The 13,275-nt window shown below is 43.9% G+C and overlaps 1 protein-coding gene across 1 annotated transcript in view; it reads left to right on the forward strand.

Moving 5' to 3' along the window:
- LOC140741333 (gap junction delta-3 protein-like) overlaps nucleotides 1-13,275 on the forward strand; it is a 78,133-nt gene that overhangs the window by 42,261 nt on the left and 22,597 nt on the right. Inside the window, exon 3 of the mRNA XM_073071430.1 lies at nucleotides 7,360-7,408. The gene's annotated coding sequence lies outside the window, so the exon portion shown is untranslated. The remainder of the gene's footprint in view (nucleotides 1-7,359; nucleotides 7,409-13,275) is intronic.

Below are 13,275 nucleotides of genomic sequence, written 5' to 3' on the forward strand. Positions count from 1 at the left end.
ATAGGGTTAATGTAAGCAGACTTTTCACACTGAGGTTGGGTGAGACTAGAACTAGAGGTCATGGGTTAAGAGTAAAAGTTGAAATGGTTTAGGGGAACACACCTTCACTCAGACAGTGATGAAAGTGTGGAATTGTTAGCAGAAGTGGTGGATGCATGTTCAATTCAAGAGAAATTTGGATAGGTACACAGATGGGAGGGTTGTGATGGACATCACAAGTGCAGGTCCATGGGATTAGGCAGAATAATAGTTTGGAATGGTCTAGATAGGCCAAAGGGCCTGTTTCTGTGCTGTGGTGTTCTATGACTCTGAATAGGCAGACACAGAAGGCAGCGCAGGGAATCCTTGAGCTGTTTGGTTAAATGGATAAACAGAATTCAGTCTGAAGTATAACAAAACGCATTGGGAAGGGACACAGATTCCTGAAGGTAGCGGGACAGTTACTGCAAAGGCTTGTGGGATACATCGCTTGATTGCACAAGGCGTAGTATGCAGAAGTAGAGAGATAGTGTCAGAGCATTCCATAGCTGGAACACTTTGTTCATCTTCGGACATCACATTACAGATGTTGCCTAACTTGCTGAGTTTCTCCAGTGTACTGCACGATATTCCCACGTGGTTATTCACAAAATGCTGGAGGAACTCAGCAGATCAGGCAGCATCTACGGAAGGAATAAGCAGTCGATGTTTCGGGCCAGTAACATATTTTGCGTGTGCTGCTCAAGATTTCCGGCTTCGGCAGAATCTCGTGTGTCCACAAATATCATGCTGCTCTTCAAACCAGTTCAACTGACCTGAAGGCCCACATTTTTTGTTTTGGTCCCTCCTAAAGCTTTTTCTTCCCCAACGAATGTCTCAGAAAGAGAATTGTCTGCAGTATCAATGGTATTCTGTGGAATTTGCCTTGGAAAGATTATTGAGCTGTAAATTGCAGGCATCTGAAGTCAGCTATCATAAAGAAGCATTCCACGTATTCTACTAAAACGTTTACAGTATAACCAAACAAAATAAATCTTACAATTGCAATCTGTGTTTTTAACTTTAAAGTCAGACCAGAAGTGGAACTATTCTCTGATGACTGTGTTTCCTTATCTTTTACACTGGCTTTGTGCCAGCCATCAACACTAATCCCATTTATCAGCATGCGGCTACATTGTGATCACAAAGTCTCTGAAGTAGTCATGGAATCTGTGTCTTGTAATAGTGAGCAAAATGACAGGTTAAATCTTGCAATATTGAATAAACCTGCTAAATTTATTGGCTGTAAAAATCTGAGTCTTGAGTTTGCTTGGAGTTGCCTTTGGCTCTGTAAGGGAAGATGCTGAGCAGCGAAAACTTCCGGCAGGTCAGGCAGCATCCGTGGGGAGAAAAGCAGAGTCGAATGATTATTGATCTGATGTTATTTTGTTTGTCTCTCTCTCCCCTGCCTGACCTGCTGAGTATTTCTAGCATTCTCTGATTTAATTTCAGGTTGAGAGCAGCTGCAGCTTTTTTCACCACTCCATCTCCAGCCGGCCAATGGCAGGTGCATTGTATGTAGCTCTGGAGTATGGAGATAACAGGGAGGTGTGGATAATCGTGAAAGTGTTTAGTGAGCAGAGATTAGGAGGCGTGGAGATTTTGAAATTTTATCTCCGTGTCTGCTATTAGCAGCTTGGGAGCACATTGTTTCATACTGACAGCCCAGAAATATTCCACAGGTTAGAAAGTTATTAAATTGCCGTAAACTCCACACCTGTGGTGCTGATCCCCCATGGCTGACCATGGGGTGATAAAGGACCATCTTCTCAAGGCAGCTGTGGACGGGATGGGCACTAAATCCAGAATAATGACTTGTGCAAAGGAAAAGCAAATGCAAGTGCTAAAATTCAATAGTGCTAAGATTACATTGGCAGGCTGTGTAGTTTGTGTTTGTATATTAGCTATGTAGACAGAAATGGGTTCATGTAAAGATCAGCCATTTTCAAATTAAATGATGGAACAGATTCTAGGGTTGAATGGCTAAACTCTGCATTTATGCTACTTTGTAAAATTTAGTTGAGAATTTGTACTCAAGTGAAATGGTGTTTACGACAAGCTGTGCAGCAAATATTTATAGAACTTTGATTGGAATGGGTGTGACTCTAGAGCCAGTTTCTTCTCTTCACATTCCTGGATGAGAGGAGATCAGCTCATGGCTTGGATTTTGTGCACAGGAGGTGATGGGTGGCTGAGGCAGCACAGTTAGGGCTGTACAGTAGCATAGTGGTTAGCACAATATCACCGACCAGGGTTCAATTCCCACTGCTGTCTGTAAGCATTTTGCACATTCTCCCTGTGACCACGTGGGTTTCCTCCGGGTATTCCAGTTACCTCCCACGTTCCAAAGATGTATGGTTAGGGTTAATGAGTTGTCAGCATTCTATATTGGCATTGGAAGCGTGGCAACACCTGTGGGCTGCCCTCCCCCAGCACAAACTTCCAACTGTGTTGGTCGTTGATGCAAATGAGACATTTCACAGTCTGTCAAATAAAGCCAATCTTTATCTTTTTTTTACCTGCCATTTATTAGTGTGGGTGTGGGGCAGAATCTTGCTATCTTTTGTTCTACAAGCACTAAATTAATTTAGACTGTTTCTTCTTTGGTTTTTATCATGGATTTCCCCCACCCATTGCACATGTTTTTGGAGACTATTATGGATCTTTTTAGTCCATAATATTCACCAAAAATTCAGCATTTTGTCTCTAGCATCTGGTGAAGTGAAAACTTCACATGATCTATACCACAATGACTCTTTCCTTCCAGTACACTCAGAGAACAAAAATATTTATCTAACCTTAATCAAATCATACCAGAAATAACTGTATTGGCAGGAGGGAGACTGTCACGGAAGTTGGACGCTTGTTTTAAGGACTGCCCATTCCTCCTCCTCCATTACACTCCTAATGTGGGATTAGTTAAAAGGAGGCTATTTGCTGCCTGCACCCAGTTTCACTAGCACAGGTAATTGGCTTCTCAGATCCTTTTATGGGCAATTAATGATGTGAAAATAAAAGTACTCTTTGGTCAAAGCGGGCAAAAATGCCAGGTTTTCTACCCTAAAGCAATATTAATGGATCAGTTGGATTTCCAAAACAGCTTCATAACTTCAGTTTTTTAAAAATTACACCATTTTAGCTTGGACTCACTGTTGGCATTTGAGTCGGAGAGCATTGCAGCACAGAAAAAACCCTTCAGCTTATTCAGTCAGTGCCGACCTGTTTTCCTGCCTAGTTCCATCTGCCCCATACCCCCTCATCAATGTACCTATCCAAACTTCTCTTAAGTATTACAATTGAACTTACTTCCACGCTTCTACTGACAGCTTCCACACTTACCACCCATCGCCTGAAGAAGTTCCCACTCAGGTTCCCCTTAAATATTTCACATTTTATCTTAAATCTATGACCTCTAGTTCTAATTTCACCCGACCTCAGGAGAAAAAGCCTGCATGTATTTACCGATGGGTAGACTCCTTATAATTTTGTATACCTCCATAAGATCTCCCCTCATCCTCCTATGCTCCAGGAATTAAGTCCTAACCTACTCAACCTTTCTCTGTAACTCAGGTCCTCAAGTCCCATTAACATCCTTGTAAATTTTCTCTGCATTCTTTCTAAGGTTTCAATCGGTCCATTTAATGTCAGAGAAATGTATACAGTATACATCCTGAAATGCTTTTTCTTCGCAAACATCCACAAAAACAATAGACAATAGGTGCAGTAGGCCATTCAGCCCTTCGAGCCAGCACCGCCATTCACTGTGATCATGGCTGATCATCCACAATCAGTACCCTGTTCCTGCCTTCTCCCCATATCCCCTGACTCTGCTATCTTTAAGAGCTCTATCTAATTCTTTCTTGAAAGCATCCAGAGAATTGGCCTCCACTGCCTTCTGAGGCAGAGCATTCCACAGATCCACAACTCTCTGGGTGAAAAAACTTTTTCCTCAACTCCATTCTAAATGGCTAACCCTTATTCTTAAACTGTGGCCTCTGGTTCTGGACTCCCCCAACATTGGGAACCTGTTTCCTGCCTCTAGCGCATCCAATCCCTTAATAATCTTATACGTTTCAATCAGATCCCCTCTCATCCTTCTGAATTCCAGTGTATACAAGCCCAGTTGCTCCAATCTTTCAACGTATGACAGTCCCGCCATCCCGGGAATTAACCTCGTTAATTAACCTATGCTGCACTCCCTCAATAGCAAGAATGTCCTTCCTCAAATTTGGAGACCAAAACTGCACACAATACTCCAGGTGTGGTCTCACCAGGGCCCTGTACAACTGCAGAAGGACCTCTTTGCTCCTATACTCAATTCCTCTTGTTATAAAGGCCAACATGCTATTAGCTTTCTTCACTGCCCACTGTATCTGCATGCTTACTTTCAGTGACTGTTGAACAAGGACACCTAGATCTCGTTGTACTTCCCCTTTTCCTAACTTGACACCATTCAGATAGTAATCTGCCTTCCTGTTCTTGCCACCAAAATGGATAACCTCACATTTATCCACATTAAATTGCATCTGCCATGCATCTGCCCAACCTGTCCAAGTCACTCTGCATTCTCATAACATCCTCCTCACATTTCACACTGCCACCCAGCTTTGTGTCATTTGTAAATTTGCTAATGTTACTTTTAATCCCTTCATCTAAATCATTAATGTATATTGTAAATAGCTGCGGTCCCAGCACCGAGCCTTGCGGTACCCCACTAGTCGCTGCCTGCCATTCCGAAAAGGACCTGTTAATCCCTACGAGTGCCTCCAAAGAATGAATGACAATTAAATGTTAGAACCCAAAGCCCCCCAGCTCCCCCCCCCCACGTGCGTAAGCAGCAGCAAAGCAACAACCCCCCCTCCCCCACCAGCAAAAAAGCATCAGCAGCCCTCATCAAACACTCAAGCATGCAGCAAAGCATCAGCAAAGACACAGACCTGCAGTACCCCAAAGACTACTCGTTCACCCGGTAATTCAACATACCACAGGCTCTCTCTCTTTCTTCCTAATAAGGGTGAAAGAGGTGTCTCCGTTTCAATCGTATTGCTATCTTTACTGTAGGTAGGTGACCAGACCTGTACGCAATACTCCAAATAAGGCCTCATCAATGTCTAAATCAACTTCAACATAACATCCCAATTCCTGTATTCATTGCTTTGATTTATGAAGGCTAATGCACCAAAAGCTCTCTTTACAACATTATCTACTTGTGACAAAACTTTCAAAGAACTATGGATCTGTATTCCTAGATCCCTTTGTTCAGCTGCACACCTCAGATTTCTGTTTATGTCCTGCCCTGATTTGTTTCCCCCCCCCCCCCCAAAGTGAAACCTCACGCTTGTTTGCATTAAATTCCAGCCCATTTTCCATCTGGTTCATATCCTGTTAAAAGCTTCAATAGCCGTCCTTGCTGTCCACCAATCATGGTGCCATGCGTAAATTTGCTGATCCACTCATCCCCTTTAGCTGGGATAGCCTGGGCAGTATTTATCCCTACCTTGGGGAAGTTGGTAGTGAGCCATCAAGTTGAACTTCTACATTCCTGAAGAGAGAGATTAGCTTTATTTGTCACAGCTGCATCAAAGCATACAGTGAAATGCATTGCTTGCATCAAATCAAATCAGTGAAGATTGTACTGGGCAGCCCGCAAGTATCGCCATGCTTCCAGCACTAACGCAGCATGCCCACAAATCACTAATCCTTAACAGTACATCTTTAGAATGTGAGAGTATCCAAAGGAAACCAACACAGTTGTGGGGAGAACAGTGACGGGAATCAAACTCTGATCTTGCAGCCAGTGCTGCAAAGCATTGGGCTAACCACTACGCTCCCATGCTGGCCTGTGGCAGGCTTTCCAGTGCTTCCGGAATATTACTGAGCTGGGAATACTAGGCACGTGAAGGAACTTCAGGATCATGTGCAACTTGGAGGTGGGCCTGCAGGTGGCGGTGTTCCCATGTGCCTGTTGCCCATTGCCCTTTCCGAAGGCATGGATCTGGAAGGTTTGGAGTAGGCCTCACTGAGATACTGCAGTGCATTTTGTAGATGGTCCGCACCGCAGCTACGTTGCAGTGAAGCTTGCTGGAGTAGTTCGGCAGATCAAAGAGGCTGCTTGTTGTTGATGGTGTCGAGCTTCCTGAGTGTTGCTGGAACTGAACTACTCTGCAAGTGGAGCCCATCTCATCGTGGCCCTGACTTGTGCCTGTGGTGGAAAGGAAAATCAAAAAAAAAACAGAGATGGTGGGCATTTGAAACAAAAAACAGAAACTGCAGCAAAGACTCAGCAGGTTTAAAGTTCAAAGTACATTTATTATCAAAGTATGTATACATTATACAATCTTGAAATTCATCTCCTAACAGGCAGCCGCAAAACAAAGAAACCCAAAAGAACCCATTTGAAAAAAGGGAAGCACGTCAAATATCCAATGTGTGGAGAGAAAAACCAATCATGCAAACAATAAACACAAGCAAATAGTGTTCAGAACTGAAATCCACAAAGAGTTCGTCCACAGACTAGTTCAGTACAGTGCAGAGTGGATCACCGAGCTGAACTGACCCATCCCTCTCCTTTAGGCCCAACACCCTGACCTTTTCAATCTGGCCTGGCACTTAAATCATCGTCCATCTGTGAGGTTCAGTCGCTTTGATACACTCTAAGGTCTAGACCCTGCTGTCTCAATTCAGACTGTACCCGACCTTTCCGATTCAGCCCGGCTCTTAAATCAATCAAACCTTGGGTCATCTTCACTCTTGGCTACAGGCCTGCTGTCTCGCCTCAGTTCTGCCATATTGAATTGCGTTGAAGTCCAAAGGGAAGTTACAGACTATTGTCTGTGATGATCATTTACCAGAAAAAGGCTGATTAATAAAGTTTTTAGTTGTTTTTTTTTGTTTCATTGGCCTCCAGCCAGAAGTCGCTGAGATTCACCAGCGCCATCTTAAACCAGAAGGCAGCATGGAAGGAGGTGGGTGCGTGGAATGTGTTGCCACGGGTGGTGGTGGAGGCAGATGCATTTAAGAGGCTCTTAGATAGTCACCTGGATAAAAGAAAAATAGAGGGCTATGTGGGAGAGAAGGGTGAGATTGAACTTGGAGTTTGTTAAAGGGGCAGCAGAACATTGCGGGCTGAAGGGCCTGAAGTGTGCTGTATTGGTCAATGCAGTATGGTCTAATTGGTTGAAACTTCTTTGCCAATCTGTAGGAGGTGAGATTAAATATGAATGCAGTTTTTAATGGGAAAAGAAGCACATTCTTAGATTTCTCAATGGAGTATAATTTTCCAAATAAATTCATTGCAGCTCCCATTTAAGTCTTCCATTTAAAATAATATTTTCATTTCAGATTGAGGACAACCCAGCAAGTTGAGCATGAATTTTGATTCGTCCATATAGTAAGTCGAAACAGCATCATTGTTTTTGGAACTAGTAAAAATTTACAAAAAACATGAAGGTTGAGGGTTATGGAGAGCAATGTAATGAAAAAGACAAGGTGGGAAAATGGGCACAAAATGCTGGTGGAACACAACAGGCCAGGCAGCATCTATAAAGAGAAGCACTGTCGACGTTTCGGGCCAAGACCCTTCGTCAGGACTAACTGAAAGGAGAGATAGTAAGAGATTTGAAAGTAGTGGGGGGGAGGGGGGAATGGGACGTGGAATTAAAATGTGTGGCCACTGGGAGATCCTGCTTTCTCTGGCGGACCAAGCATAGGTCTCCCCCCCTCTTTCTGCTTTCCGCAGGGATCGCTCCCTACGCGACTCCCTTGTCCACTCGTCCCCCCCCCCCCCCCATCCCTTCCCACTGATCTCCCTCCTGGCACTTATCCTTGTAAGCGGAACAAGTGCTACACCTGCCCTTACACTTCCTCCCTCATCACCATTCAGGGCCCTAGACAGTCCTTCCAGGTGAGGCGACACTTCACCTGTGAGTCGGCTGGTGTGGTATACTGCGTCTGGTGCTCCTGGTGTGGTCTTTTATATATTGGTGAGACCCGACGCAGACTGGGAGACCATTTCGCTGAACACCTACGCTCGGTCCATCAGAGAAAGCAGGATCTCCCAGTGGCCACACATTTTAATTCCACGTCCCATTCCCATTCTGATATGTCTATCCATGGCCTCCTCTACTGTCAAGATGAAGCCACACTCAGGTTGGAGGAACAACACCTTTTATACCGGCTGGGTAGCCTCCAACCTGATGGCATGAACATTGACTTCTCTGACTTCCGTTAATGCCCCTCCTCCCCTTCTTACCCCATCCCTGACATATTTAGTTGTTTGTTTTTTTTCTCTCTCTCTGCCCATCACTCTGCCTGTTCTCCATCTCCCTCTGGTGCTCCTCCCCTCCCCCTTTCTTTCTCCCAAGGCCTCCCGTCCCATGATCCTTTCCCTTCTCCACCTCTGTATCACTTTCGCCAATCACCTTTCCAGCTCTTAGCTTCATCCCACCCCCTCCGGTCTTCTCCTATCATTTTGCATTTCCCCCTCCCCCCACTACTTTCAAATCTCTTACTATCTTTCCTTTCAGTTAGTCCTGACGAAGGGTCTCGGCCCAAACGTCGACAGTGCTTCTCCTTATAGATGCTGTCTGGCCTGCTGTGTTCCACCAGCATTTTGTGTGTGTTGTTTGAATTTCCAGCATCTGCAGATTTCCTCGTGTTTGCTGTGGGAAAATGGGTAAGTGTTTAGTCTTCCACAGAAAATAGCGCCATATTGATAAAGTACAAGTATATTCCAAATGGGGAAGATAAATTCCTGAAACCTCAATGTGTTTTGTGTGATGTGTTTCTGAGTAATGTTGTTGTGAAACCTTTCAAAATGATTTGTCACTTTGAGGCCAAAGGCTCAAACTGAAAAGAAAAGTGAATGCAATATCCAGTGGAATTGAGATGATGTGTTTTTCCAAAAAAAACATTATACTGCAATAACAACAAATGAGGGTCTATTAAAAATACCACAGTGCCTATCCCACCTCATGGTCAAATGTAAGTGGTGAAGACTTAATAGAGTTTTCATTGATAAATGCAGGTTGTTTAGTTCTTGAATGATATAGCTGCCAAGAAAATTTTCTGGCTTCCCTGGCCAAAGAATCTGGATGATAGAAATGATGGCTTTGTGGCCAAGTTTGAGGATGATACAAAGATAGGTGGGGGGGGGCAGGCAGTAGGGGGTCTGCAGAAGGACCAGGACAGATTAGGAGAATGGGTAAAGAAGTGGCAAATGGATATAGTGCAATGTATGGTTATGCACCTTGGCAGAAGGAATAAAGGTGTAGACCATTTTCTGTCTAGAAACATAGAAAGCCCAGTGCAGCACAATACAGGCCCTTTAGCCCACAAAGCTGTGCCAAACATGTCCTTACCTTAGAACTACCTAGGCTTTACCCATAGCCCTCTATTTTTCTAAGCTCCATGTAGCCATCCAGGAGTCTCTTAAAAGACCCTATCAATTCCACCTCCACCACCATTGCCAGTAGCCCATTCCACGCACTCACCACTCTCTGCGTAGAAAACTTACCCCTGACATCTCCTCTGTACCTACTTCCAAGCACCTGCAAACTGTGCCCTCTCATGCTAGCCATTTCAGCCCTGGGGAAAAGCCTCTGACTATCCACACGATCAATGCCTCTCATCTTATACACCTCTATCAGGTCACCTCTCATCCTCCATCGCTCCAAGGAGAAAAGGCCGAGTTCACTCAACCTGTTCTCATAAGGCATGTTCCCCAATCCAGGCAACATCTTTGTAAATCTCCTCTGCAGCCTTTCTACGGTTTCCACGTCCTTCCTGTAGTGAGGTGACCAGAACTGAGCACAGTACTCCAAGTGGGGTCTGACCAGGGTCCTATATAGCTGCAACATTATGTCTCGATTGCAAATGGGGAGCAAATTTAGAAATCTGAGGTGCAAAGGGACTTGGGAGTTCAAGCTTAAATTCGCTGAAGGTTAACTTGCAGGTTGAGTTGGTTGTAAGAAGGACGAATGTGATGTTAACATTAATTTCCAGAGGACTAGAATATAAAAGAAAGGATGTAATGGCAAGGCTGAAGCTTTATAAGTCACTGGCCGGAAATGTGTTTGGAGTATTGTGAACAGTTGTGGGCCCCATAGCTAAGAAAGAATGTGCTATCATTAGAGGAGGTTCATGAGAATGATTTCGGGAATGAACAGGTTAACGTATGAGGAGTGTTTGTTGATTCTGGGTCTGTACTTGCTGGAGTTTAGAAGAATGAGGGGGGGGGGGAGTGAATCTCAGTGAATGTAGGGAGCATATTTCTAATAGTGAGGGAGCCTAGGACAAGAAAGCACAGCCTCAGAATAGAAGGACGTCCCTTTAGAACAGAGATGAGGAGGAAATTCTTAAGTCAGATGGTGGTGAATCTGTGGAATTCATTGCCACAGACGGCTGTGGAGGCCAAGTCAGGTTGATAGGTACTTTAGAGCAGTGATTCCAACATACTGGACAAAACTTGAAAAAAGACTGTATGGAATTAAACATCTATCAGGCCTAATGCGATCCTTGAGCTTGGTGCTTTTCTGCAAGTTTCATGATATCGGACAATGACAGTCGGAGGTCACCTCTCGTTGCGATATCAATTCTGTTCCTGGATTGTTGTCAAGGAAACTACCTTGCAGAATCCAGTCTCAACCAAATATGTTGAGGGAAAGGCAATAAAAAAATCTTTGGGCTTTTTCCCACAGTGTTGTAAATTTATTCAGCAGATCACTCTTGATCCAAAAATCTTTTTGAAACAGACTGAACTGTTGACGTGCAGTTATATCACTGAAGATCAATCAAACTCTCTTGAATTTCTGCCTCAACTTGGGTGGCTTGTACTTCAAATGGACGCAAAATCCAATCCGGGATACCGAGGTTTAACAGGTCATTAAATCTTTCTTGCATATCCTTGTGTGTCTGCTTGAGATGTTTCACATAAATGGTAAGGTCATCGTCCTTCAGTGCCTCTGCGATGGCTTCAGGTTTGGCAATTGTAAAAATTCCCGACGTCCCATTGTGGCAATAGTATGGTGATAATGGATGCGAGAACCCTTGATTGAATACGTTGACCCGGTGCAGTCTGATTCGCGACTGACTCTGAAGTGAGGCTGTGTGGGAGGAGCTTAAGCAATGAATTTACCAGGTGTGTTGGAAAGATATAAATAGGAGGGAAACTATTGACTCCAATGAAGGTTGCTGCTTGGGTATTTCATTGGTTCAGTTACCAGGGCTCCCATAAACACCTGGGGCTCCCCTTCTCACAGTTTTCAGTCGGTGGCCCCCTTCAAACATGCCAGGGCCCCCAAGGGGGTCATATGGCCCCCGAAGGCAGGAGAATGAGATCGAGAGGGAAAATAAATCAGCCATGATGGAAAAGTGGAGTAGCTGAATGGGTCGAATGGCCTAATTCTGCTCCTATGTCTTATTCTCTTGTGGTCTAAAAGATAATGTTGGGGGTAGAATTACTACAATTGCAGAAACCACTGAATCCTAATTGAGAGAGTGCAAACATCAAATTGGCCTGCAACAGTTAGACGAGTCAACAGTTTTGCTGCAGTGCTCTGTTATGAGTGGTGCCTTTCATTAACATTTGCATTGCTGTGACTTATAATGGCTCACAGAGCTTGTACGTCTAGCAAATATTTCGATCAATTCAATCGCCTAGATCTTTCTCTATAGAGAACCTATCCAATATGCTTGAAAGGGCAAAAAAGATCACAGCTTTCTGGAAAGAAAAATTGCCCATTTGGCTTCTTATGTGTGGATAGCTATTGAAGATGTCAAGGTGTTAATCTCACTCTCCAAAGCACATTTATACCACTTTCCCTCAAATCCGCTCACTATAGAATGATGAATACTTCCCTCTGTTTCTGACCCAAAGAAAAGGCACTGGATTCTCATCTGTAGACTCTGAGACCCTAGAGAATTACGAGGGGTGATTGATAAGTTTGTGGCCTAAGGTAGAAGGAGTCAATTTTAGAAAATCTAGCACATTAATTTTTCAACATAGTCCCCTCCTGCAATTACACACTAAGGCTACGTCCACACTACACCGGATAAATCCATAACCGAAGCTTTTTCTTTGTTTTTACCCTCTGTCCACACTAAAACGGCGTTTTCGTCCCCCGAAAATGGAGATTTTCAGAAACGCTCTCCAGAGTGTGTAATTTTGAAAATGCCGCTTGGCCAGAGCAGTGTGGACGGGGTAACCGGAGAAATCTAAAATCGCTGTCATGACGTGCCGGAACAGATGGTGACGGCAGCGAGCTATTTCATTGTTTTCTTCAACGCAACCTAACAACTTCAGAACAGAGGGCAACGAGACTGAAGCCAGAAGAGTTAGAAATGTACTCACCAAATACTTTGACCCATAACTTACTAACTTCAAACTTTCTGCATAATCACTCAAAGAGTTGACCTGCATGTGCATTTAACGAGAACTGTATAACTCATCTCCTTCTACCTTACGCCACAAACTTATCAATCACCCATCTGTGTACACTTTCTGGAGGTCCAAGATCCGTATGCTCCATGATCACTGGACTAAGTGTGTAAATGTAGAAGGGGACTATGTTGAAAAATAAATGTGCTAGATTTTCTAAAATTGACTCCTTCTACCTTAGGCCACGAACATATCAATCACCCCTCGTATAACATAGCAAAGAATCTGACACTCCCCCCCCCAAGGTTATCCACTATCTCAGCCAGTATCCAATGGTATCCAACTTTTGGCCAATTTCTTACCATTCCTGCTTTTTGCCAAACTCTACAGTGACCCTTCACCTGCTCCCCACAGCCTTGTGTGAGTTTTGCTGAGACCACTGAGCGTTACAACACAGTACAGGCCCACCTTCTTAAAGGCAATTAGAACATAGAACGTTACAACACAGTACAGGCCCACCTTCTTAAAGGCAATTAGAACATAGAATGTTACAACACAGTACAGGCCCACCTTCTTAAAGGCAATTAGAACATAGAACGTTACAACACAGTACAGGCCCACCTTCTTAAAGGCAATTAGAACATAGAATGTTACAACACAGTACAGGCCCACCTTCTTAAAGGCAATTAGAACATAGAATGTTACAACACAGTACAGGCCCACCTTCTTAAAGGCAATTAGAACATAGAACGTTACAACACAGTACAGGCCCACCTTCTTAAAGGCAATTAGAACATAGAATGTTACAACACAGTACAGGCCCACCTTCTTAAAGGCAATTAGAACATAGAACGTTACAACACAGTACAGGCCCACCTTCT

This window comes from Hemitrygon akajei, chromosome 18, assembly GCF_048418815.1.
Source record: "Hemitrygon akajei chromosome 18, sHemAka1.3, whole genome shotgun sequence".
Classification (NCBI taxonomy): domain Eukaryota; kingdom Metazoa; phylum Chordata; class Chondrichthyes; order Myliobatiformes; family Dasyatidae; genus Hemitrygon; species Hemitrygon akajei.